Source organism: Triturus cristatus, chromosome 6, assembly GCF_964204655.1.
Source record: "Triturus cristatus chromosome 6, aTriCri1.1, whole genome shotgun sequence".
NCBI classification, from domain to species: domain Eukaryota; kingdom Metazoa; phylum Chordata; class Amphibia; order Caudata; family Salamandridae; genus Triturus; species Triturus cristatus.
This window is the reverse complement of record NC_140589.1, coordinates 1820470276-1820496275: the sequence shown is the minus strand read 5'-3', so window position 1 is coordinate 1820496275 and position 26000 is coordinate 1820470276. Positions and strand designations below refer to the sequence as shown.

At 45.7% G+C, this 26000-nt stretch overlaps 1 protein-coding gene across 2 annotated transcripts in view; it reads left to right on the top strand.

Annotated features, from left to right (window-relative positions):
- The window catches only part of LOC146822090 (interferon-induced very large GTPase 1-like), a 180314-nt gene that overhangs the window by 136991 nt on the left and 17323 nt on the right, over positions 1–26000 (top strand). Inside the window, exon 2 of one of the 2 annotated variants that reach the window (XR_014962807.1) lies at positions 15832–16049. The exons of the other annotated variant lie outside the window; for it this stretch is intronic. The gene's annotated coding sequence lies outside the window, so the exon portion shown is untranslated. Of the gene's footprint in view, positions 1–15831; positions 16050–26000 lie in introns of those variants that run through there. 2 annotated transcript variants of the gene reach the window in all.

The window sequence follows — 26000 nt, the reverse complement described above, 5'->3', positions numbered from 1 at the left end:
ATTCATGGACAGGATAGGGAACTCCCTCTTTTGCCCCCTAGGGAGGCCTACTGTGCCCTGAAGTAAGTCCTGGACCTTTACGGCCATGCACGTACTGAAACATGTTGGCACCAGGGTCTTAGGGCCATAATACTCCGAGTAAGACCCATTTTTAAAATATTTTTATTAACCCAGACAGACCCAAAAATAAAGGGAAACTGGGGATCTGCCTGAGGTTTTTTAATCTTTCAGCCCCCCTGGTCTTTAACTTCTTCAAAGAACTCCCAACACTGTGGTCGAGCCTACCCGACTTATAGGCGTCGGGGTGACCGGATGATGAAGCATGACACCACTAGGGTGTGTGAGGGTAACTAAACAAAAAGGAAGTGCTTCCTTGCTCACCTTTTGGTGAAGTTATATAGCCCCTTACTATATTCTTCACATCTTCCCATCATAGTGCACTTTTACCGACCACTGGATGGTCAGTTAGAGTAATTTATTTGTGATTGACTTCATCCCCCAACCAGCAGAGCACCAGGAGGCGTGTTCGCAGAGAGGCGGAGAAAGGGGGCATGGCCTCCAAAGACCTCTCATCAATCCAGTTTTGTGGGACTTACTGGAGGTAACAGGAGGGCTTGTTGGCCCCCAAGGACCCTCTGGAGACAAGGGGACTTAATCCTCCAAGAAGCAGCGTGCCAGGAGGCGCGTTTGCAGAGTGGCGGAGAAAGGGGGCGTGGCCTCCAGTGAGTTGCCTGGCTTTTTTTAGTTTATTTTTGTAGAGAAGGGGGGGCTGTGTACTCATCCCCCCAGTGGCCATGTGGCCCCGCCTCCCCAGGCCAATTTTGGCCCTGGGAACCCCATCCCCTGGGCTGGCCCCCCTTTTTTTTTTTTAAAGGGAGGAGGGCCGATTTACGCCTAGTTGACCCCATCCCTTGGTCCTCCCCCTTTTGTTTTCTTTAAAAAAAGGAAGGGTGCCATGAGGCCCCCCTCCTGGGCCAATTTTGACCTCTAGTCTGGGTGCCCTGGTGACACTTTGCGCTGGACCGCGAGGGGAGTCTGAAGGCCCCTGTGGTCCCTGACGGCTTCCCACTTTCTGCGGGAGCCGGCATTGCTTTTGGACAGAGGGAGCTGCTGAACATGCAGCCCCCTCTGCCCAAAAGAAATTTTTAATGCTCTCGCTTGCTGAAAGTGGAGCAGTGGTTGCTATGGCTTGGGGAGAGCGGTAATGCTCCCGCCAAGCCATAACAAACTTTAATGTCCTGGGGGTGGGCACCCTGGGACATTGCAGGAGCCGACCCTGGGAAGTGTCAGTCTCCAGGGCCACGTATGGCTTCAGGAGGGGGGGGCATTCCCAGAGTCTAGAACGGCCCGGGAGGGGTGCCACGCGACCACCCTCACATTTCTTTAAATGTGCTTTGGCCCTGGGGAGATGGTGGTCCCCAGAGTGGTCGTGAGGAACCCCCATATCAAAAATGAAAAGCCCTGTGGAGGAGGTGGGCCTCAGGGCAGGGGGGTCCACAATTCCCCCTATTACATTAGCCCCAGGGAGGTGGCAGTTAACCTTTGTGAATACTAAAAAGTAGTTAAGTTAGACTTTTGGTCTAAGTTTACCTTTATGAATACTGAAAAGTAGTAAACTTACACAAAAGTGAAAGTTTACATTTGAGCATCAGGTCCTATATATTTACATTTAGTGCAAACAAAATACTTGTAACATAAAGATAAGGTTAGGGGGTGACCACCAACTCTCGAGTGAGAGTCCCTTTCTTGTCTCCTGCAAGAGGTGAAAAAATATATTAAAATGAAAAAAACACAAATGTTAGAGCAATGTCACAGGAAGCAAAACTTCCATAACATGTACATTATTCTCCCAAATGAACTGCCAAATCCTCTTCAGTACTCAAACCTTTCTGAAATTTTGTTGCTGTTAAAAAAAATGTATATAATATTTAAAGAGTGAAATGTTTGAAACATGCTACTTTAATGATTATATTTATTAGAAAAACGATACTGTTGTCTGTTTTTGGTCGATATTCTTGTAATTGATATTTTTGACACAATATTTTTGCTATTTACATTATAAGGAAAGGATCACAATACTTTTGACAACAATATTTTTGTCAGAACATTTATATGTTCTGATATTTATGGCCTCAGTATTCTGTCAAGGGTCCTTTGATTTGCCAGGCAGAACATATCAATATCTTGCCAGTGGTGATAGTAAGTGGCAAATCAACCTTAAGAAAAGGGAGGCAACAGGAAAGCTGCAACAACTTGTGAGGCAGTGGGGCATCTCAGTGATGGTGTCAGGTCAGTGCTAATGGCAGCTTATCAGTCCGAACATATGAAATGTAGGTCAGGAGGCCCAAGAGCAGGAGGTGGAATGAGTCTCAGTCAGGGGTGAATATGCTTCGGACAGGTACACTAGCAGGGACCCTTGCAGCAGCCTGTGAGACACTTGAAGTAGCACAGTCGTAGTGTAAGAGGATGCAAAAGAACATACACAGGGCTTTATTTATGTGGCCTTGCGACAGTTTTGCGCTTCCGATGCGTCACTTTTTGTGACGTATCAGCGGCGTAAAACATGCCTCCTGTTGCGCCCTATTTACAAAGTGATGCATCTAAGCAGATGCGTCACTTTGTAAACCCCTGCGCTACATTATACCTGCGTCAGGTATAATGTATGCAGGGTGGGCGTTACCACGTAAGTAAGCCTCGTAGAAGTGACGCAGTGAAATCTACGAGATTTCACTGCGCCACTTCTAGGGTGCAAATGCTTCAATATCTTACGCCTGCCTCACAGCAGGCGTAAGACTGACGCAGGCCCTTTCACATGGGGCTTGCCCCATGTGATAGGACACATTTCTGGAGTTGCGTCACTTTTGTGACACACTCCAGCAATGCGTCACTTTTGCGCCTACAGATACATTAGAAATACTGACGTATCTGTAACTCCCTGCGACATGATGCGTCATACAGTAAATATGACACATCGATCATGTCGCAAGGAGGGCGCACTTAGAAGTGACAGAACGCTGCTTTCACGCAGCAATGCGTCACTTCTCATAATTGAGGCCCATTCGGTGGAATCCTGGCTCATGCTAGGTGCAGAGGGTTGGTGTGAGAACACCGGCCTCCCAGTGAGAGACATGTTGGGTGGGGCCTAAGAGTGCGGGGCATGCTCTGGCAGGCACACTCTGGAGTGTGGCAGGAGGAAGGATTTTTCAGAGAACACATCATCCACTGATGAACCTGTGTATCCATTCATCCATCCGGGTAATCACTCATCCATTCATCCATCCAAGCACTCATTCACAAGCAGGTGTGGTGCGTCCGTTGGGGCATTGGGGCGTAGCCCCACTAAGCCACATCATGGACCCATTCACTAGTAGAAAGTCCTGTCTCCTGGCTGGGGCATCGAAGTTAATTACTCTCGGCCCTGTATTAATTACTTAGTCGCTGCTTGGTTTTGTCTCGAGTCACAGCTGGGCAACGCAAGTCATCACTTTGGCTTGTGCGGCCCCACTGATGAATAGCTTCTGGTAGTATTGGTAGCTGGTGGTTTCAGTGGCGACTTTAACATTAAAGTTATTGACAAGTTTGCTGCTCTTAAAGAGAGACGTGCTGATTTCATTTACAAAAAGTAAACAATATGTTGTTGAATGCTGCTACTTTGCGACCAGTTTAGTTGTTTGTTAAATAAAAAACATCTGTGAGTGAGGTACTCAGAAATGCATTGTATCTCGAAGTCTGTTATGAAGCTCTGTGGTTATACTGAATAAGCAGCTACCTATGTGATATGACATCTCTTTATTAATTTAATAACTGCACTTTCACAATTGCTTTATTAACCTTCCTGCTTCCTCAAATTTGCTTGAAAATGCACAATTTTTCTTCTCTTTTTTCAAAATTTTCTCGGGAGGAGAACACCCCCGAACCACCCTTATGGTGGTTCAGGCTCGCTCGCTTGCAACGGTGCAGTATGCCAATCATTTTACGCCCCACCACTTTCACATTTCACCAGTCGCCCCTGTTCACAAGCCATTCATCCAACAATATCCTCACCTATCCTCCCTTCTGATTCGTTCATTCAGCAAGACACGTTCTTGCACAATCCAAAAAGCAACATTCACCAAAAAGCATATTCATGTTATTAGAAAAGCAAGATATATTGGCTTTGTATTTTGTTTTATCAGGAAGTGAGTACGATTAAAGTTGCAATTTGCATTACAAATACAATTTCAAACAGGCTCATGCAATATCACATCAGGAAAGTAAGTTGGCTAATTTAATTGATTAAATGGAAATCATTAATAACCAACGAACCATTCTCTGATCAATTCCCATCTTCTAATTTATTCTGCAGTCCACTTATTTTGTAGTATGTTTCTTCTAATATGATGGTCTTCAATTTCCCAAAACATTCTTCAAATGTGGGAGACACTGAACTTTGTAATTTTTAGCTTTATTGATGTAGCAATAAATAATCAAAATATTGACATTTCCTCTAGGATTCCTATTTTTGGCTTAGCATCCAGCCATCCACCCAGAAATGCCACAATATGGTCAGGTTCCCACCACATCCTATTCTTTACCCTATCAATTTAAAAATTGATTCCCAAAAAGGTACACTCTTGTTTCATTCCCACATATTTGTGATTTCAGACTGGCATACAGTGCATTACACAGGGGGATTTTTACTAAACCTATGTATTCATTCCATGTTTGAAATATAAATTATATTTACAGTAATATTGTATTCTGTGCATATTAGCATGTCCTCAGTTTTAATAATAAACTATTATTATTGATGCTGTACACATATGTCACTGTTTTAGGAACTTAAGGGCCGATTAAGATGACGGTGAGACTGCCACCGACAGCAGTCTCACCGCCATCATTTGCATGTTTTTGCCACCATATTATAATGGCGGGCGGAAGGATTGCAGTCGGAAAGCCTGACCACCACACATGCGACGGGCTCCTTGAGCCCGCTGGTGCGGTGGAGGACCTTGCATTCCCTACAATGGTGGTGGTGCCTACCAGGCACCGGCATAGGGATTACGATGTCCCTTTCTTTCCACCTGTTCATGGCGGTTAACCTGCCATGAACAGGCCAAACAGTGACTTTGGGGGCCCGTTGTGGGCCCCCCTTTCACCCTTCCACCCTGGCACTAAGCTGTGTGCACTGGGCTCTTACAGATCCCTGCACCGCATGGCAGGCACTACATGGTGCCTGCCACAGGGATATGTACAGTGTCCCTTTTTTGCAGTGCGGCGGGTGCTGCTGGCTGCAGCACCCGCTACAATGCAAAATAAAGGCATTGCGACAGCTGTGGTGGCGGTCACATCCTAATGCCTACTGCGTGTCCGCTGACAGCCTGTCGGGCTGTCCCGTCTGCAACATGGTGGCCTGCCATCCTAATCGGGCCCTAAATTCCTGATTTAGGTTTTGGCGGTCTAGCAGTCCTCTGCCAGGTCAATGGAATATTTTTCTCAGTCGCCCTGGCAGAGGTCCCTATTGGCAAATTTAGAATTATCAGTCAGGCCAACTGACAGTTCTAGCATTCACAGGAATGTCAAGGCGGTTACTGAGAATGCATTGTAACTTTACATATGGCTCTGTCAAACATGCAGACCAGTGGCAAAGTTAAAATGTTTTCTTTTAGAAAAAACAAAACAAAGTGTAATTGTGTTTTGGGGAAAAACAATAAACAATGCTCGCTTGTCATGGGAGTCATCTCCCATGTAGAGGGAAGTTTTTTTAAATGTTTTTACTGTCCTTGACGGTCAGGGTTTTCCAAGAGTTGGGCAGTAAAAAATGGCAATATTTCCACTCATTTAAATTGGGTGGATGGTTACATAGCCAATTCTCTGATGGCATTGGAGAAGTTTGGCCACGGTGTAGACAGAGTACTTTCCGCCGTTGCCAAACTATAGTCCACCTACTTTTGAATTTGTCCGGCAGGCCATGATGATGGTGGGAAGGGTACTCTGTAGCCATTGCAATGGAGTACCTTTTCTGCCAACCTATAAATCGGTCCCTTAAACTCCTAAATATCTTATTGGCCTCACAGTAATAATACTACTAGCTCCTTGTGGTAAATCCTAAGGTGTTTATCTGTAATGCCTCTGCTTTAGTTCTTTTTAATTTACATCCCACTGTCAATGAGAATTTATGTTTAATTTCAAATGCATTTCTAATGTTTTCTGCCTCTGGCACCATAAAAAGTTCACTTCATCTGCATAGAACCTATTCTTGGTTTTTCGCAGGAGGATTTTCGGTGCACCTTTCACAGAGTTATTACCGCTTGTATATCTAGACAAAAGTTCAATGAATGAAGCAATTATTATGGCCTCTTTCTATCAGTACTTCACCGACTGCCTGCACCATCAAGTAAAAGTTTTGCCTTAGCACCAGATTTATAAGGACTATATTAACCTGTTGAACTGGAAAAGCAAATGTATTGCCTCTAACATTTGTACAAACAATGTCCAATTCACTAAGGACTTTTCCACATTCAAAAACAAGACAGACATTAGTGATCGTGATTGTGCAGCAAAATCTATTACCTCCCATTGAGAGTGTCTATTAGAAGCTAGCAATCATGCTGGTATAAATTCTGTTTGATTTTCACTAACAATTTCTTAAATAATAATGACCAATAGTCAAGAGAAATTTTCATTAAAATTTAATAATGCACTTTTAAAAGTGTTATAGAAAGTTATGGATTGCATAGTTCTCATTTTTTGCTGGGTTGTTGCATCCGCAGTTGGAGGGCAATTTTTGGACCAGTGGAGAGAAGTGGCCTTCAGCCTGAAGCACTGTTGACAGTTCCTAGACAGAGCTTCTATTCTGCTAAATTTGAGTTTTTAGAGCACATAAAAGAATCCAACACTGCCTGATGCTGATATTTAAGCCCAAAGTGACTTTGACCAGGGGCCATTGGATAACGCTGTCTCCAAACATCAACTAACACAGGCTTCTCCAGCTAGGACCTTGTGAGCTACTGGTAGCTCTCCAGCTACCTAGAAGCTGCTTTCTTGTGTGCAGCAGAGCCTACTGATATAGGTGGTTTTGCTTTACTGAATTAATATATGTATATCAAAAATGAAAGGCATCTGTTTGAGAAGAATATTTGTACATTTTCAGAACTCATTTTTGGAGAAAAAGGGTTGAATATTTAAAGATGATATTTGATTAATAAATCATGAGACTTCTTATTACTCAGTAAATACCATGGTGCCAGGACCTTGCAGCTATGGCTGTTATGTATTGTCATGTAGAGTCATTCCAAATTGTTAACACTTTTTACATTACTGCTGGCAACCCTGCCTGATGCACTATGTGTTTGCTGCTGAAAATCTTGCATGTGTTGCCCACTAATGTAATCTTGTCTGCTGGGCCAATATTACAATTCATAATGAGATAGGGAAACAGAAGCATTGAAAAGTGCATGTACTCGGCTTCCAAAGAACAAAGGGGAGTGAATGCAGTGAACCATACGGTAATTTTACAAATACGTCCGCTCAAAAGAGGTTATTTTTCTTTTTAAAGGAATGTCCCACACTGTTGGTTCTAATAGTTGCATACTTCATCATTGAGTCCTCAACCAGATGCAAATATGCATCTGGATGGGCTCAACCTCAAGAAATTCAAGAGAACTCTTTGATGGTAACTTTTTTGAGATTTGCATTTTTAAATTGTCTAGAAGTACTCAGACAGGAATCAATCTTAGGTTTATTGGCGATTATGATAGCTGTACCCCTGGCAAGGTTAAAAACCGTCAGTGATGTCTGTAGAGTTCTCTATGTACTCTGACATCATAGACTGGGTCTACTTGCTTCAGCCTTCATGATGCAAGAGGCTTTCTTAAGACCAAAAATAAAGGTAGATCATTTATAATTATATTGGGGTTCTACTATTTAATGGTATATTACCACTGTATTTTGTGCTACACCACTAACAATCATTTGTTCATAGTTACATACCACTCAAATTTTATATCAATCCTCCTGAGGTATTTCCCCATTATATTCTAGTCGGCAGCTATGGACCAGAGAGTATATTCATATTAATCGATCCACCGTAGTAACTCCGTTCTTTGTTCACTTAGTTGTTTATCAGGGAGCATTGCAAATCAAGCCTATTTCGTGAGAAAAACCATGCAGACACACTGATGCACTAGGTCAAAAAGAATGTACTATTTATTTGCATAAATGCTTGTAACTTTAAACTTGACATGTGTAGGCTAGAACTCCAATGTCTACTAGCTAATATGCAACACACTCCAGACTATTTAAAAAAATTCCACATACATCTGTTAGTTCCCATTTGGGCCCCAGAGAGGTAGGTGGGGTGGTTCAGTCTTGTAGTCACACACTGCAAGGATAAAACGTACATATGAAAGAGCATCCTCAGTATACAAGAGAGCTTCTGTCACAAGCCAGATCATAGATCAGTCTTCCTCCTCTTTCAACTTAATTCATCAAAGGTTCGAACCGGCGTTCGTGCATACAGATCCCCAATCTCCTCTGCATCTTAATCTAACACTACCAGAGAGTGTCTTTACATGTGCCGGAAAATCCATCACGTGATCTCCGCTGCGTAATCAGTGTGGTAACCACTGGATGCATCATGCACGTTGTCCAATAGCATCTTATGCATCTCGCAGTTGTGTTCCCTAGCCTTGTTATTATGTCGAGTAGATGTCAACACTGGTCTTTTGTGTGCAAGTGGGTGTGTAGTACCTATCCCTATCTATTTATATCTGGCCATATTAATCAAGGTGTTTATCCTATACAGGACTTGGCAAATCCTCTAACGGATCCAGTATCATACTATACCCGGCTCTAGGACTAGTTTTTTTCCCCCAGTATCACATTAGTAGCTGCTCGTGCTAAGAAATTGCATTTGAAATATTCCCAATACTCAGCATCTTATCTATTATTGAACAATGTCATGGGGATGTCATCAATCATTCCCAGAATATGAGTATTGAGACGATAAATCCAACGCTGTTCCCTTTCAAATAGGGTCCTTTTTGCGTTTCTTATATTGTCATACAGCTGTTCTATTGTGATCCAGTTTTAGTTCTTCTGTAGCATGGCCTTTGATGATATGATGGTTGACCATTTTCGATTTTTTTTTTTTGCATCTAATGTTACTCCTGTGTTCTCCAATTTGGATCTTGATCTTCCTACATTTCATTACTATGTAGTGTAGACCATGAAGACATGTGATCATATAAATCATGCTTGCTGAATTACAATTTATAGGTTTTCGTAGTATTCGAGTTTTTTTTTACCTAGGTCCAAGGATTTCAACTGTTTGGTAAGTCCACATACGCTGCAGTGCCCACATGGATAGTGAACAGTTGCCTTCGGGAGTTTACATGGAGATGATTTTAAGACTGGTTTTGCTGAATGTTATTTGTCTCTTGTATGGACCAAAGTATCCTTTAAGCTTATTGCTCATTTATATGAGAATCCTGGATTTTTTACATTTAAAGAGCCCATATTCAAGAGGAGGCAATTTTTCTGACCAATTCCCTGGACATGAGTAGAAGTGATGTTATATGTGGTGATACAAATTAAAATGTCCGTTTTTTCTTCTATCCTCATGGTTTCAAGGAGCACATTCCTGATCTGATTCCTCTCTTTCTTTTGGGATTGTTGAATGAATTCTTCTTGGTACCCCTATGTCTAAGTTTATTCTAAAGGTCCTCAGCCTGTTTCTTACAATTCTCTAGTAGGCTACTGCTTCTGTGTAGTGCCTTTATTTTTGGTCCTGAAGAAAGCCTCTGACCAAATTACACCATTAAGGCCGAAACATGTAGACCTAATTTATGATGTCAGAGTAAACAGAGAACTCTACTGACACAACTGATGGTTTTTGAACTCGCCAGGGGTATATCTTTCATAATCTCCAATAAAACTAAGATTGATTCTGGTCTGAGTAGTCATAGAAAAATTTAACATACTGATTCCGAGAAAGTTACCATCGGAGCTCCCTCACATTTCTCGAGGTTGAGCCCACCCAGATATGTATTTGTATCTGGTTGAGGGCTCGATGATGAAGCATGCCACTAATGAAGCCCACAGTGGGTGAAAGTCCTTTGTAAAGAAAAAATACATCTCTTCTGGGTGGACATAATTGTATAGATATTAAAGACCAGTGCATTCTGTTAATCAATTTCTATAAGAATATTTTTGACAATACTAGAAACCAGGTTGTCATGACTCTCGAAAAGGGGCTAGATAATTTTACAAAATGTTTTGAAAGTGATTGTGTTTACCGTCATCATCATACTTTATTTAAGCTAATATGCAATAAAAGTTTTCCACATTCACAATTTTGCTCCAACTTCCAGTGTATAAAAATACAAAGGTTAATAGATAACAACATATCTCTTTAAAAACTAATGTACAAAGGAAAGGATACAAATGAACACAAATGGTGCTATAAAAAGTTCAACATATAAATACTAACATGACCAGGCAGCCAAAGATGTCCTGATTAAGCCATTTCAGCCTGGTAATAGTTAAAATATTTTGAAATGGCATAACTCTATTGACCATTACTTTATGAAAGTACTGTAAAAGAAGTATCCAGGTGAAATTTACATTGACCCCGTCAAGGATCCCCCTGGCGTCAAAACTTATAAAGTGCAAATGCATACAGTACAATAAAGTTAAGGTGCTTACAGTATCAGTTAAAAATCTATAACATTTTGTTAAATAAATGAACTATGTAAAATAAGACCAGCAGGTAAAAATTGAGGTCAATAAACTCTAAGAGTCTCTGCCTAAGATGCTCAAATAGTAGTTTTCAGAAAAGATCTTCTAATAGCCCACATCTTGCCTAAAGACTTGGCAACTGCCCATACTACCAGCAGGCTGGTATCAGATTTTAAGATGCGCAGTGCTACTTGATAGCGACGGGTTCCAAGGCTCTTGCAAAGAGGGGCTAACCATCTCAACCTTGGGGCACAGTAAAGTGGACATGCAAATAGTATGTGTGCTAATGTCTCCGGAGCCCAATCGAGTGGGGGACTTCCCCCAGGATGCTGTGAGTTAATTAATCGAAATAGAGCCACATCTAAATTGAATGAACAACTTTCTGTCCAATGGAACTGTAATGGCCTCTAGATATTGTTAATATTTCCTTGTCAATTTGATCTTAAGAAAATCCAATGTGAGATGGCCCCATAGGTGATGACTTATAGAAGACTGGTCCACCCAATCCCAGTAATATTTCTTGATTTGGGCCTTGCTTGAGAGTAATGCAGGATCCCTAACATCCCATAGTCCCTCGAGCTCTATTGAGGTCAGTTGGCTTTTCAATTTATGAATCCATAACCAATTTTCTTGAAACGGTCGAGGACAATTATCTCAGATAGAGCAGCGGCATATGGGATCAACTCAGGAGTACTCCAAAGGCGCAACCAGAACAAGTGGGGTCAGAGCATAGTCTTCTCAACAATAGTGGTTCTGCCCATATTCAGCCTGAGTAGATGCAAAGGGGTACTCTGTGGGAGTGAGACTAGGGCTCTCAAAAATGTGTTCTCATCTGGGCTGGTGATTTTAATTGCAGAAATCGCAATGTTCTAGTAGGGGAAAATTGTGGGTAAAGGGATGAATATGGTGAAGTCTAATCTTGTTTCCTCCACAATTCATATGGTGAGACAATCAACAGAGTAATGCACAAGTATAATTTGGAGCTTTTGGAGCAATCAAGTATAGAAAGGAATACCGAAGTGCCAACATACGAAAGTTATAACCATTCTTCAATTATTGACCATATCCTGATCTCAGAAAATGACCTAGGATTGATTGAAACATTTGAGGTTGTAGAAAGCATATTTAGCAATCACCAACCTATATTTCGCATTTTGAGACTCTCGATGATACATAAGGAGATGGTTTGTCTAGCCACAGATATTGAAACCCAAGGAGAAAATGGCATAAGTATTAAAAGGTCAGGTATCAACCCGTCCTCTTTTCTTGAAAAGATTGTGCATGATAACAATCATGACATTAAAATGTGTATGGAGTGGAAATATCCAGATTCGCAGATTATTATGGCCTTTTGTAATATCACATCTGCAATAGCAGGAGATTTGAAAATGAACAGTAAAAAGAACATTAAGCAACGTACCAGCTGGTTTGGTCACTCATGTTCAAAAGCAAATCAGGATTTTAAAAAGACTTTAAAAGAAAGACCGAGAAATATCAATCGGATAAAATAAATTTAGGAAGTCTTATAAACAGGTCTTAAACAAAAGAAAAGCAGCAATACTGGAACCAGCACAGGGAAAATTAGTACAGGCAGCAGATATTCAGGATGTAACCTTATTCTGAAAAACAATAAATCATCCCTTTTCAAAGATCAGACCTCAGCAAAGATGAGACCTTACTGCAACCCTCGGATTGGATAAATTATTTTGGACAAATATTTAATCAAAAAGATGATAGTCAAATAACTTAGGGAAATAATATTCTAACAATAGTGTGTCCAAATGTGGCTGTAATCACACTTATAGTTCAAGAAGTGAGATAGGGGAGATGTTAAATGTTACCGCCCCATATCTCTTCTTGACTCAACCTCAAAATTGATGGGCATGGTCCTCTTGGAAAGATTAGAAAGTTGGGCGAATGATAACTTAGTTCTTACAGAATCTCAATTTGGGTTCAGAAGAGCGATAGGGACAATGGAGCAATACATAAATCTCCACTTTATTATTAGTAAATGCACTCTTTCTAATAAAGGTCATCTACTCCTATGTTTTGTAGACTTACCAACTGTGTTTGACCTGGTCAACCATATAAAATTGTGGCAGACACTGGATAAGATGGGAGCCAGATCATCATTTATTTGTCACAACTATATAACTATCTATCCGCTAGAGTACGATATGGGCCTAATGGTGAGCGCACCCTATGTTTTAGAATGGGGGGAGAAGACCCGAGGCCAGACAGCTTTGAGGGAAAGGAGGGGGGAGCACCTCCTCGGGCACGTTGACTATAATTCCCCAAGCGCCCCACTCCTGGGGGACACGGTGGACAGAGAATTCAGGGGCCCACAAGCACACAAGCGGAGGAGAAATGGTGAACCCCAAGGGACAGCTGAGCACACAATCAAACAAACTGGACAACTACGCATTCCCAAAGCCCGCGCAAGCGGAGGCGCCGGAGGGAGCAGCTGAGCCCTCCATGAAGGCCATACTGGCTGCCATTAGTGATCTAAAAGAGACTCTTGAACCAAAAGTAGACGCAGTAACAGTGGAAGTAAATTTGATACGAACTGATCTGTCGTACCTTCGCGAGAAAGTCACACGGCGGAAGCGCAAATTGCCCATCTTCAGTCAGCGACAACGCGCTTGGAGTCCCAGGTGCAAAAACTTACTCATCAAGCCACAATGATGGTGATCGAGCTAGAAGACCAGGAGGGCAGGGCCAGGAGGAATAATATCCACGTAGTGGGGGTCCCGGAGGGGATGGAGGGCCCCAGCATGGAGCTCTTCCTGGAGGACTTAATATCCAATAGACTGAACCCAAAAGGTTGTCCAAATGCTTCGGGGTGGAGAGGGCCCACCAAGCCCTATCCCCCTGCCCAGGTCAAGAGCCCACTCCAGGACCATAATCGCACGAATGTTTAACTTTCGTGACCGTGATGCCATTCTTCAAGTGGCTAGGACCACAGGAGACATCCAATTCGAAAACACGAACATCAGGTTCTTCACGGACTCACTCTGCTGGTACAGCGGCAACGAAGGAGCTTTGAGGCAGCAAAGAGAGAATTCCATGAGAGGGGACTTAAGTACATGATGCTGTTTCCAGCCAAGTTAAGAATCATAGCGGATGGCAATACTTGGCAGTTTGTGGAGCCAGACAAAGTATGGAAGTGGCTTGAGGAACGTAATCCTGCAGCCAATAACAGAGGCGGAGGGAAAAAGCAGTCCAACTGACGTAGTTCAAACACAGAAACGTGGAGAAAACTCAGCCTCATGGGGGGAAAAGGAAGCAGAAGGAGCCCTGGAGGCTGGAGGAGATGCAGCAAGTTGAGAGTGTGGGACCCGTACCCTTAAAAAAGGGGTGGGGGGTGGATGAGACCGAGGAAGCTATGGGGCAAGGACTCTCACAAATACTGGAAATGCATAAAGAAATTAAAAGGGTGAGATGGTAACAAAATTAGGAAAGTTGTAAAGGGTTGTATCTTTCCCAATGCATTACACACCACGCTCGGGTGGCCGAAACACCCCCACATAGTGTGTTGACAAGTTTAGGGTTGTGGGCGACAGGTGCTCTGCAGATTGACGAATTGGGCATGGGCAACCTATGTAGCAGGTTAGCAGGATGGGGGCAGGTGGGTAATAGGAAAATGTTAGAGAAGTTCAGTTTTAGTGTTAACTTAACTCAGTTTAGCGCCCAGAGGGGGATAATCTCAAGAACGTGCGATAATCATCACCAAAATAGGTTTACACAATTTTTCATATCGCCATCTATTGCAGGAAAATAACTCTGTGTTAACGTCGTATTCCCAACACAGCGGTAACATGCGATAGTTTCCCGAAAACGCGTCAAATATCTGCGATAAAATTACCGGGACGGCGGTAAAAATCTAAACCTTAAAGTGAAAAAGGTTGCGATGGGCCCAACTGCGATAAAAAAATCTGCGTTAAGGAGCGCCAGGCATGCAAGTCCCACAAGTCAGGTGAGAAAAACCACTATAAGAGCGGCAACAAAAACCACAAACAAAACACAAACAACTGCGAAGCACCATGGAGGTAGCCATAGCAAGTACAGAGGACAACCAGAACACCACAACTCCCACGGAGGACCAGCCTGGGACCTCGGTGTCAGGGAAGGGCAAGGAGAAGAAGAGGAACCCGCATTTCATTACGCAGGAAAACCAGATCCTCATTACGGAGGTGACAGAACACCACCAACAACTGTTCATCACCTCCACTGTGTCATTGGCAACTAAAAATACAATATAGCAGTCCATCTTGGTCAAGGTGAATGCAGTCGGAGTGAAGAGAAGGGAAGTGGATGACTGCAAGAAGTGCTGGACTGATGCGTAGCATAAAACCAAGCTGAAACTCGCAGCCAACCTGAAAGCAGCAATGCAGACTGGAGGTGGGAGTCCAGTGACACACCATGAGCTGGATAAGATGGAAGAAATGGTGACCTGAGTCATCATTGGGGAGACGGTGGCAGGAGTTGGGGGACTGGACACTGCAAAACATGACCTGAGCCAACAGCAACAGGGTGAGTAACAACAAAGGACTGGGGAAACGGGGGGAGATGGGCTCAATGGCGCACATGCACAATCAAGTATAGCACATCTGCGGACAAACCATGCCCAAGAGTCACAACTCCGAACAAGAGCCCAATTTACCCAAGTCTGTAACATCTCAGCACTGTACAAGCACAGAAGTGAAAAGCACACCACCTGAAAGGGATAAGGGCCAGCCAAATCAGAGCTGAAGGGGAAACTCACCCACAATACAGCACACACACACATATGAATCAGAGCACCTCAACATTGACAACAATGTGGTACAAACTGCAACACTTTCACAACAGAACAGAGGACACAACTGCTGCCGCTTGTGTGTAGAAAATGGTAATTCCCATTTTGCATAGCAGGAAACTGTGAGATGATAATGTACAAGTACAACCTCACATCCCTGATGGTGTAGAAATGTAAACTGTGCCACATTAAATAGGCATCGCCTTACAAACAGTCACAATGTACACTGTCATGCAGTCTGTTAGTAAACTTGTACAATGCGTGATCATACATGTGAACACAATGTCAATCTGCATCTCCCCTTCACATTGCAGAGGGAGAATCAACACCTCCTGCAGAACAGACCCAACAACTCAGCACTGATGATGAAGAGGACCTCCTCAACATCGACACTGACGCCCTCCAATAGCTCATGGACAGCTTCGGCACCCCACCTCCAGGAACAGGGCAGCCCAGCTGCATCAAGGAGACCCCACCCACTGCACAGACCACACAGCAGGAAGCACCTACCACCACGGCTGTCTCCCTGGACTCCCACGACCAACACATGGCATTCCAACACTGTGTGTTAGGGTGGCAGGAGAAGATGGCTGATCAGCTGCGGGTGGGGTTCGACCTCATGGCAGCCAAACTAGATGCCATACGTGGGTGTCTAAGTCCCATCAGGGATGACTTACAGTCCCTAATGGACACCCACTGTCCATTCCATGCTCTCCAACAATCCATGGCTTACATTGCTGGAGTCAGGACTCTGAGCCAAGAACTACTGTCTAGTCAGAGTGGCTTCAGCGATGTCAGCCAGGAGTTGGGACACATAAGGAGAATGATGGAGAGCTTGGAGCGGATGCAGGCGGAAAGAATGTTTGCAACGACTGCACACTAGCGAGATGTAGCTGTGATCTTCCGTGCCCTGCAGATCCTCATCATTGCTATGCCGCCACAAGACCTGGTGCAGATGAATGCTGCTGCTACTACTCCATCCACATCTCCACTCTCTGAAGTGTCAGTGCCACACAGTGTGGCAGACATCCACCTCCAGCCCCTGATGTGTCAGCGCCACACAGTGATGAGGACAAAACACCACCACCCACATGTGAGGCACCTGACACATCAGAGGACGAAGATGATGATGAATCTGGCTTTGTGGTAAGAATGAAGTGGTAGCATTCATCTCCGCCCTATGGCCTGTTTCATCTTGGTTCTTCCCTCTGCATCATGCCCTGGAATAACACCTTCCACTGTCCCCCGATACACTCAGCGACACTCACTTTGGACCTCGACATGGACTGCCATATTTTGTTTGGTTACCAATGACACAGCAGTCACACTGTGGACTGAAGTCTTCCTCTTCCAATGAACTTGTCAATACCTAAAGGACTCTGGCTGGCCCTCCACGGGGCAACAATGTAAAGTGGGGTTTGCATGGCCCTGTACTAATCCAGCTTCAACACTCCACTGAATGCGAATAAAACAATCTAATTCACACAGATGTGTCATGGCTATGATCAATCAAGTATGGATGAATGTAGGGACAGTGATTCCACAAAAAGGTACTCCGTGGGTAATGCCATCAATGCGCATGTATGGCCGTGACCTAGATAGGCAGTGAGACACACATTGTCATTCAAATCAACGCTCATCACAGTTGAATACAAGTGAAGGTGCACAGACTTTATTAGCATATGTGTGTCAGTACGGGCAAGATAAGTGCCACAACATGCAGACCAATGCAGCAGTATGTCGGAATGAGGAACGTTGCCAAGCACCGCTGTCCACTCCGGGGGAGTGCCTCACCTTTCACAGGTGTGTGTTAATCCGCGTTGTTGTCCGCTAATGTATTCGGAGTCCAGGCAAATGCAGCCATGTGCACTGTTGTCGTGGGATATGTGACCAGATCTCCAAGATGCAACAAGGTGTTGGGACATGTGCAATGGGTTCCAACCTGTTGTGGCTGCTGGTATGTAGTTACTCGTCCATGAAAGCGATTGCAGCTTCGTAGGCTATCGCTTCTAAAATGAGGTCGTTGTCGACTTCATCAAACAGGATGGCGAGGCAATCCATTAGCAGGTCCAGACAGATGTGCTGTGTCCACCCCCTTTCACCAATTAGCACTACAGCCCAATAGGGGAGCAGTTCACTGCACACGAGGAGTTGTGCAATCTCCCAGGTCCAGCTGCCAGCATGTATGGTAAGTATCAAGGCATCCCATAAACAGGTATCACGTTGACACTCCTGGTCGTGGGCCAACAGGGGGCGCACACACATGTCAAAATCCAGTTCAGCTACTGTCCTGTTGGAAAGGCAGACATCCATGGATCACTCGAATATGCACGATCGACAATGCAACACAGGCTGAACGCAGGTGACGTTGGCAAGGCGGAAGCTTAACCGGTAACTGATCCACAGCACTGCCAATGACAGTGCCCCCAGTAAATGCAGCATACATGCACAGTACAGTTCCACGTGACAGGGGTTGTGCATGTGTCCGGGATGTTCTGCCATTGCGTTAGTGACTCTGCTTGAGGTGGCACTGTTCTGGCCTGCGCCAGTTCTGTGGATGAAATGCCACAGCTCAGATCAATGAGTTGTTTTCGTGTGCAATGGTTGTACGCCTGGGATAGTGTGGGAGTAAGTGTGAAGGCCATTCCATGCAAGATAACTTCGAGCAAGAACTTCTGTGTGTGGGGTGTGTTTACGTTGGTCTTTTGTGAGGCTGTGCGTAGTGTGGGAGTCATCATCAGCTACTATAGTATCTGACATGGGGTGCCGGGCAAATGCAATTCCGAGGTCATAGGTGCAGATGTGCTTCCGCCTGATAGTTCAGACAAAGGAGCTTTCATCCCTAATGTTAGTTTTTCATCTGCTTGCATTCAGGAAATGTGATGTGGCTTGTTGGGGGTGGGGTGGGATGTGTGCGACTTTGGGATTCATGTTTGACATGTCTTGCATGTGGCAAATGAGCGGCATCACTGTGTGTTACATTGCCTCACAGCTGCTCCTTTCTCCCCCCGAGCCTATTTACTTGTGTGCGCTGTGCGGTTGCATCACTTGCACTCCTACGGAACACCATTGTCATGCCTGTATGCGCATGTCCACAAGCCTGACAACGACACTGTGATGTTGGCCGTTGAAGGTGGGCAGCCACGTGAGTGTAGGCCTATGGTAAGGATAGGGCGGACACAAATGTAGAATTCATGCCTGGCTGAATTGGCGCTGCGATTAAGGCTAGGCATTTGGCTCATGTTGTGGCAATACAGATACACACAACACTTGGCATGTATGAGCCAACACCCCGAGCGGTCTTGCGCTCCTTCATTTCTTAGTTCATGCGAGCCCACCCTCCGGGTGCATGCTACATTGCACTACAACAGAGACACATGCATTAGTTACTTCCTTGTCCAGGCCAGAACTGGACCACGCCCAGAGCCCCGGGCAAATTCTTCACACCCCTACGCTGGTCTGGCGTAAGCCGGCCCAGCCCACACCGCTTATGCTTACAGGGGGCGATGACAAAGCTACGTGTCCAAGGTCTTACCCACTGCCTGAGGTGACATGGTTGCGTCCACTGTCCACAACAAACACCAGCAGTATATGTCCACATGGACATGTCTGTGCTCTGCATACTAAAGTCTGTCCAGCACATCACCGCTACACGTGGCATTGTGTACATTCTTATTCATACTTGGTTCCCACCTCGCCCCACATTCTGCAATTGTGTGGCTGAGGGGCCTTGACGTTTTCGGAATGTCAGCTGTCTTGTTCTGCGCTGCATTGGTGGTAGTCCCGGAGGGCCTGGGGGTGGTGGCGGTGGGTGTTGTGGACCACTTGGGTCTCTGAGCTACATGATCAGTAGCTCCATGACATGTGTTGGTCTTCAGATGTGGCTCTGGGCTGGGCTCCCTTTCATACTGCAGGTTGTCATCCTGCTTAACACCAGTAAAAGGCAGGTGTTAAATCCCTGCTGCTAACGTACCTTGTCGCCTGTTATTGGATCGCATCGCAGATCTGGCTGGTCGTTGAGAATATCGCGAAGTGGTGTTTTTGTGTGTTTTTGCACGGGAACGCCTACTCTGCTTATCATTAGCGTTAGTTCTCGCTCTCATCCTCGGTGATGTTTTTTGCGGCAGCTATCGCTGGAAAACTGACGATATTGGCAGTTTGCACCAGCTTGAGAATAGGGCAATAAATCTATCGCCACTTTTGCGGCGCTAAAGTGCCGATAAATTGGCGATAAGTCCTTGAGAATATGCTCCAGAGACAGGTAAAAGTGGGCTGTGTAGTTAGCAACGCCAAAACCTCAATCCAAGTAGGCCCCTATTCTAGGTGGAGTAGGAAAAGGGAGGAAAGTACAGACTGTGCTTATGATGCCCCCTGAAACCCCGCCAGGATCAGTTAAAATATGGTCCTGGAACGTAAATGGCCTCAACAGTGGGATAAAACGCACAAAGGTGCTGCAGTTCAATAAGAAACACACTCCAGGTATAGTCCTGGTACAGAAAAACCCACCTAATGGGCAACCAATGTAGGGCATTGAATTGATATGGCTACAAGTTTCTGGCACACAATGAATACACCTCGGGTTCCAGGGGGGTTGGGATACTGTGTAGAACATCCTTCCCATACACACCAACACAGCAATGGCCAGACTGATTAGGCAGGTATGTAACAGTAAGTGGCCAATGGGAGGGGAGGATCTTGAACCTATGCTCAGTATATGCCCCTCCGGGTCTGCAATCCACGACCCTTGATACGTTGGACCCGCTGCTGTTAATGCTCCCGGAGGGCAGAATATTCTTAGGAGGTGACATGAATTACGTCATCTCGACAGAGTTAGATACACTGAGGAAAGGGACAACTGAGAGGAAGATGGGCCCTTTGAGGGATTTTATCCGAGCCCTAGGACTTAGTGACATTTGGAGGCACCAACACCCCGGAATTAGGCAATATACACATGTGTCAGTGTCCCATGGGAGTCTCGCTAGACTAGATTATATGCTCACTCAGGCCAGTAACGTTGGCGATGTCCGGAGAGCAACACATATTGCACGGGGCGTGTTGGGTCACTCTCCGGTGGAGGTGGTTTTGGAAGGGCCCCCAAGAGATCATACTCTCACCCCCAGAATTGACCCATGGCATTTTAAAGATGATGGGCCCAATTCACAGAACTAACTTAAGACAAAATCCTAAACTTACTACTCATGGTATTCACAGAATGCACTTACAAATGTCCTAAGTTTATGTCCACACTCGGGCCGGAATTTCCGCACCCGGAGTGTAAGGTCCGCACCCGGAGTGTAAGCTCCACACCCGGAGTGGAAGTTCCACACCCGGAGCGGAATTTCCACCATCAGGCCGGAATCTCCGCTTCCGGGCTGGAATACCCACAATCTGGTGTTAATTGACTATATCTGATGCATTGTGGGTATTCCGGCCTGGAAGCAGAGATTCCGGCCCGATGGTGGAAATTCCGCTCCGGGTGCGGAGCTTACATTCCGGGTGCGGACCTTACACTCCAGGTGTGGAAATTTCGGCCTGAGTGTGGACATAAACTTAGGACATTCGTAAGCGCATTCTGTGAATACCATGAGTAGTAAGTTTAGGATTTTGTCTTAAGTTAGTTCTGTGAATCAGGCCCGGAAAGATTAAGTCAGCCCTAAGAAAAGGGGCAGAACAATGTTTTACTGAAAACACTGGCTCTGTACACTCAAAGGTAAGACTCTGGAAAGCGTTCAAAACAGTAATGAGGAGCCAGGCCCAGGCTCAAATAGGCGCTGTAAAGAAGGACCAAAATATAAAACATCTGTCACTAGAGAAAGAAATTATAGCCCTGGAAGCTAAACTAGGGAAGGGTGAGGAAGAGGAATCGGGAGCGAGACTCAAACTGCAGGTGAAGCACAAGTGGTTGAGGGACTTACTGGAGCACAGTGCCAAAATATTGGCATGAGACACAAACACAGACTGTAAGACGCAGGAGAGAAGGCAAACAAACTGCTGGCATGGCAAGATAAAAAAATAAAGAAGGGAAACTGGGTCCCTGGGATCATTGATGAGGCAGGCCAGAAATATGGGACGGGTAAAGAAATTGCTTAAGCCTTCGCCAAGTATAATGGGTCCATATACTCTTCCCCCACAGCACATACGGAGGAGGAATGGACAGAATTTTTCAAAAACATACGGATGTCAACATTGTCCGAGTAAGATAGGGAAACGTTAGAAGGTGACCTAATGGTGGAGGAACTAAAAAATGCAACATGTGCTTTGCAATCAGGGAAGGCGGTGGGTCCGAATGGCCTGCTGGTGGAACTCTTCAAGCCAGTGCTGGATAAGTCAGCTGACCACCTACTCGCAATCCTAACAGAGGCTAAAGTGGAGGGGATCCTCCCGTCTGACTAGAGGAAAGCGGTGCTGGTATTGATCCCCAAGGAGGATAAACCCCCTGCGAGATGCGGGTCCTACAGGCCCATATCTTTAATAATTTAGGAGGCCAAAGTCTTAGCAAAGGCACTGGCTATGCGGTTGGTGGCAGTCATCACTAGTGCATCCCGATCAATCCAGATTTATGCCTCACAGAAGCACAAGACTCAACCTACGCAGATTGTTTGGAGTCCTGCACACAACAGCAGCCCTTCTGGTCTTAAATGCCAGAATGGTGTTTGATAGGGGGCGTGGCCCGGCGGTCCAACATGGTGGACGCACTGTAAAAGAGCTCCTGTAGCCCTGCAGAAATCCGTTGTTTATTCTGCTACATCGACCCCCTAAAATTACATCTCTGCCCTATGCGGATATTATCCTTACTCCGCTGCTACAAAAAACTATTTTGTAGTCGCCTTCCGGGTGGGCGAAGTGGCCTGGAATGAGGGCGTTTCTGAGGCCTAGAGATCCCCGTCCTTGGCTGAGAGGAGGCCCCTGGACGTGTGATGCACTGCTGTGAAGAAGACTCGGTGTGTTGGTGGAGCTGCGGTGCTGCTATACAGCATCTACGAGGAGAAGCAGCTGGTGTATGAGACGCGTGGATCGTCGCAACCATGATGCGAGCTGCTGGCGTCCAGGATTCGGCGGCTATATTAGACCTGTGGTCACTTTCAGTCTGCGCTACTGAAAGTGGTGTGAGGGGAGCCCCGATTGGGAGATCTTACCCGGGGCCCCTCCGCTGACAAATCGGGCCCTCTGCTTAATCCGGGCAGCTTGCGACGCGGTCACCACTGCAGAAGACAACGCCCTTCGCCCTTACATCGGCGGCCACGAGGCGCTGCTTACATCGGTGCTGCAGCCGGAAAGAAATCCAGGCTGCAGCACTTCCTGATGGGTGTCTGCCCGTGCTGGGACTCCCAGCCTGCAAGACCAGCTTTACAGGTACAGACGGTGGGCCGTGACGGGATTGAGGTGGTTGGGGTACCGGCAAGCGCCCCCCCTCCATTGATGCCGTCTGGAGACAGTATTGACACGGGAGAGCAGTCCCCGGCTTCCCTTTACAGTGTGACATCTGACTGTTTTGGTGGCTGTCTGTGGGATGAGTTGCAGCCTTAAAGATATCCAGGGCCCCAAGGAACCTAGCGCTCCATTTGTATGACCAGGAATGCAGAGGTAGATACCTGAAGAGCGCAACACCCTCAGCTGTGATGACGCGACAGGAGGCAGGCTTCTAACACCAGCATCACCACTATGCCCTAGACTGTGCGTGGGGTGGCTTGATGTTGGAGACTCACCACCGAAATCTCCATACATATTCATTCGAGGCCTCTCACCCAATCGGTGCAAGCTGCTCTCTGGTGAATGGGGAGGGTAGTAGCTTTGCCCCAAATACATTACACGAACAAGCCACTACCTTAGTCTGGCCTAACCTCATCGATCGGGGGCTAGACATACCCATAGGGATTGCACCTTCACCAGCATTAACAAGATGACTAAGGATAAACTCCCTAGTGCGACGGCAAAGAAAAGTACCATGGACAAGTACACAGGCGCTGTAGCCCAGGCACCAAATCCAGGTGATCCGATGAGATCCATGCCCGACAATGCTACTATACTAGCAGCCATAACGCAGTCCAGAGACATGTTAGAGGCCAAAATCAGAGCGGTTGGCTCAGATGTCATGCTACTCAGACATGATCTTCGCAATGCAGTGCAACGAAAAACCGAATCAGAAACCAGAATATTGACGGTGGAAGATACAGTGACCACTCTTCTAAAGAAAGTATCCACCCTGGAGACACTCACGAAAGGTATGGCAACACGTGTTAAGGATGCAGTGGGGTGGGCACGCAGAAATAATCTCTGATTTGTGGGGTTCCCTGAAGGCTGCGAAGGTAACAATATGGAGGGCTTCCTTGTCAAATGGGTAACCGACTGGCTTCCTTCTGGTGTGCTGTTCTCCTGCTTCATAATCGAGCGTGCGCACTGGGCCCTGCTGCAGAAGCTGCCGCCCAGTGCCTGCCCTAGGCCTATCATTACCAGATTTCTAAACTATAAAGACAGGGATGTTATCCTATAGAAAGACAGGCTTAGGGAGACCCTTAACTAGACAAGACATGGCTTGGCAGTTCGGGCTGGACTGTTCCCATGAGGCACAGGGTCAAGACTGATTTGCATATGGTCATGTCTGAACTGGGGTGGCGTGGTGAGCAAAATAACGATGGATTAAACCCAGATCTGTGACTGGGGGTGAATGTTTTGCCAATGCGCAACATTCCATCCATCATCTTGTGTGTTTTGCTGTTTGCCCTATGTGGGAAGGGTATGCCCAGATGTGGGTCCCGTGCTCACTACGCCTCTGGAGTCAAGCTATCCTGGCTGAAGAGGGGTGAAACCCCGAAACCGGTCCTAGGATGCTTGATTCCGGTCCAGGAAAGACATGGCTTGGCAGTTCGGGCTGGACTGTTCCCATGAGGCACAGGGTCAAGACTGATTTGCATATGGCCATGTCTGAACTGGGGTGGCGTGGTGAGCAAAATAACGATGGATTAAACCCAGATCTGTGACTGGGGGTGAATGTTTTGCCAATGCGCAACATTCCATCCATCATCTTGTGTGTTTTGCAGACCCTTAACTATACCTCATATCCTATAATGATATTTCCGGACTATACTAGGCTAGTTCAACAACGCTGGAAATCTTTTGTGGAGGCCAAAGCTCGATTGCAGAATTTAAAAACCCAGTACTCCCTGCTGTCCCCGGCCAGGTTGTGGGTGTCCTCCAAATCGCGAAAACACTTCTTCGAATCACCAGAGGAGGTGTTCAACTGGACAGATGAAATCGCTAAACTTAAGCTACATACTTCACCTAGAATAGATTCCGACTCGTCGTCTGTTGGCCCCTGCTACAAGATTTCTCGGGCTAATGATAAACAACATCGTAGATCACACTCCAAGAGATGCTCCAAGACCCGTAGCAAGTTCCGTATATGTTTGACGGAGGATATAACATGAAAGACAGCATCCTAATCAATTTCTGTTGCAAAAACAACTGTCCATAACACCGACGGCATCGCCACTTGGGCTACTTTTATTGGCGTATTCCCTTGACTTTGAAGACACTTGTATGTACAAGCGAAGTTCTTTTGGGATCCATTGGTAGAAGGTAGTTCCTGACTCCATTGGTGTTGGGATACCTATTATGAGGCAACATATGCTTCAATGTTCATGAGGTATTGGGGTGAGAGGGAGGGGAGGTGGGGTTCGGGAAAGTTACTGTTTGTTTTTAGTGCCATATCTTCACACCGAACATGCAATATCTCATTTAAAAATGCCATCCATGCATCATATCCCATTCACATTTATCACCGCCAATCACGCCACTAGGTATGACTAAGCTTTATGATAGGTGACTTCACATTGTCAGCTGGAATGTCCGTGGCCTTTTAGATAAGGTCAAATGGGGGGCCGTACTAAGCCAGGCTAAACGGTACGAAGCAGACGTCTTGCTTTTACAAGAAACTCGTGTATTGGGCAATAAGACACTGCGCTTGGCACTGTTTATATACACCCAGATTTTTTACTCTGGATTTACTAGAGGCTCTCAGGTGTGGCAATAAAGATTCACCATAGAGTCCCATTTATTCATGACAAGACAGGGTCTGATCCTTAGGGTAGATACATCATGGTCACAGGCACAATATATGGCGAGCCGCTCGTTCTAGGTAGTATATATTTCCCCCTGCCATTAGCATGTAATCTAACAGAACACCTGATGATATTGTGGGCAGAAATCCCCCCCGGGTCTGACAGTAGTCGTGGGTGACTGGAACAAAGTTGTGTGCCCTCATACAGATAGATGGCGCAGCACAGGGAGGCCAGCGGAAATGTGGGAGTCGAAGTTGCAGTCCTTAATGCAGGGGATGGATTGAGTGGATACCTGGTGGAGGCTCCACCCAACTGACCAATGATTAAAATTTTTCTCTAGCGTACATGGGTCTTTCTCCTGCATAGACTATGTGTTAGAAATGGGATTTTTGGCAGGCTAGAGCATGTGCCAAAGCCAGGCAGAA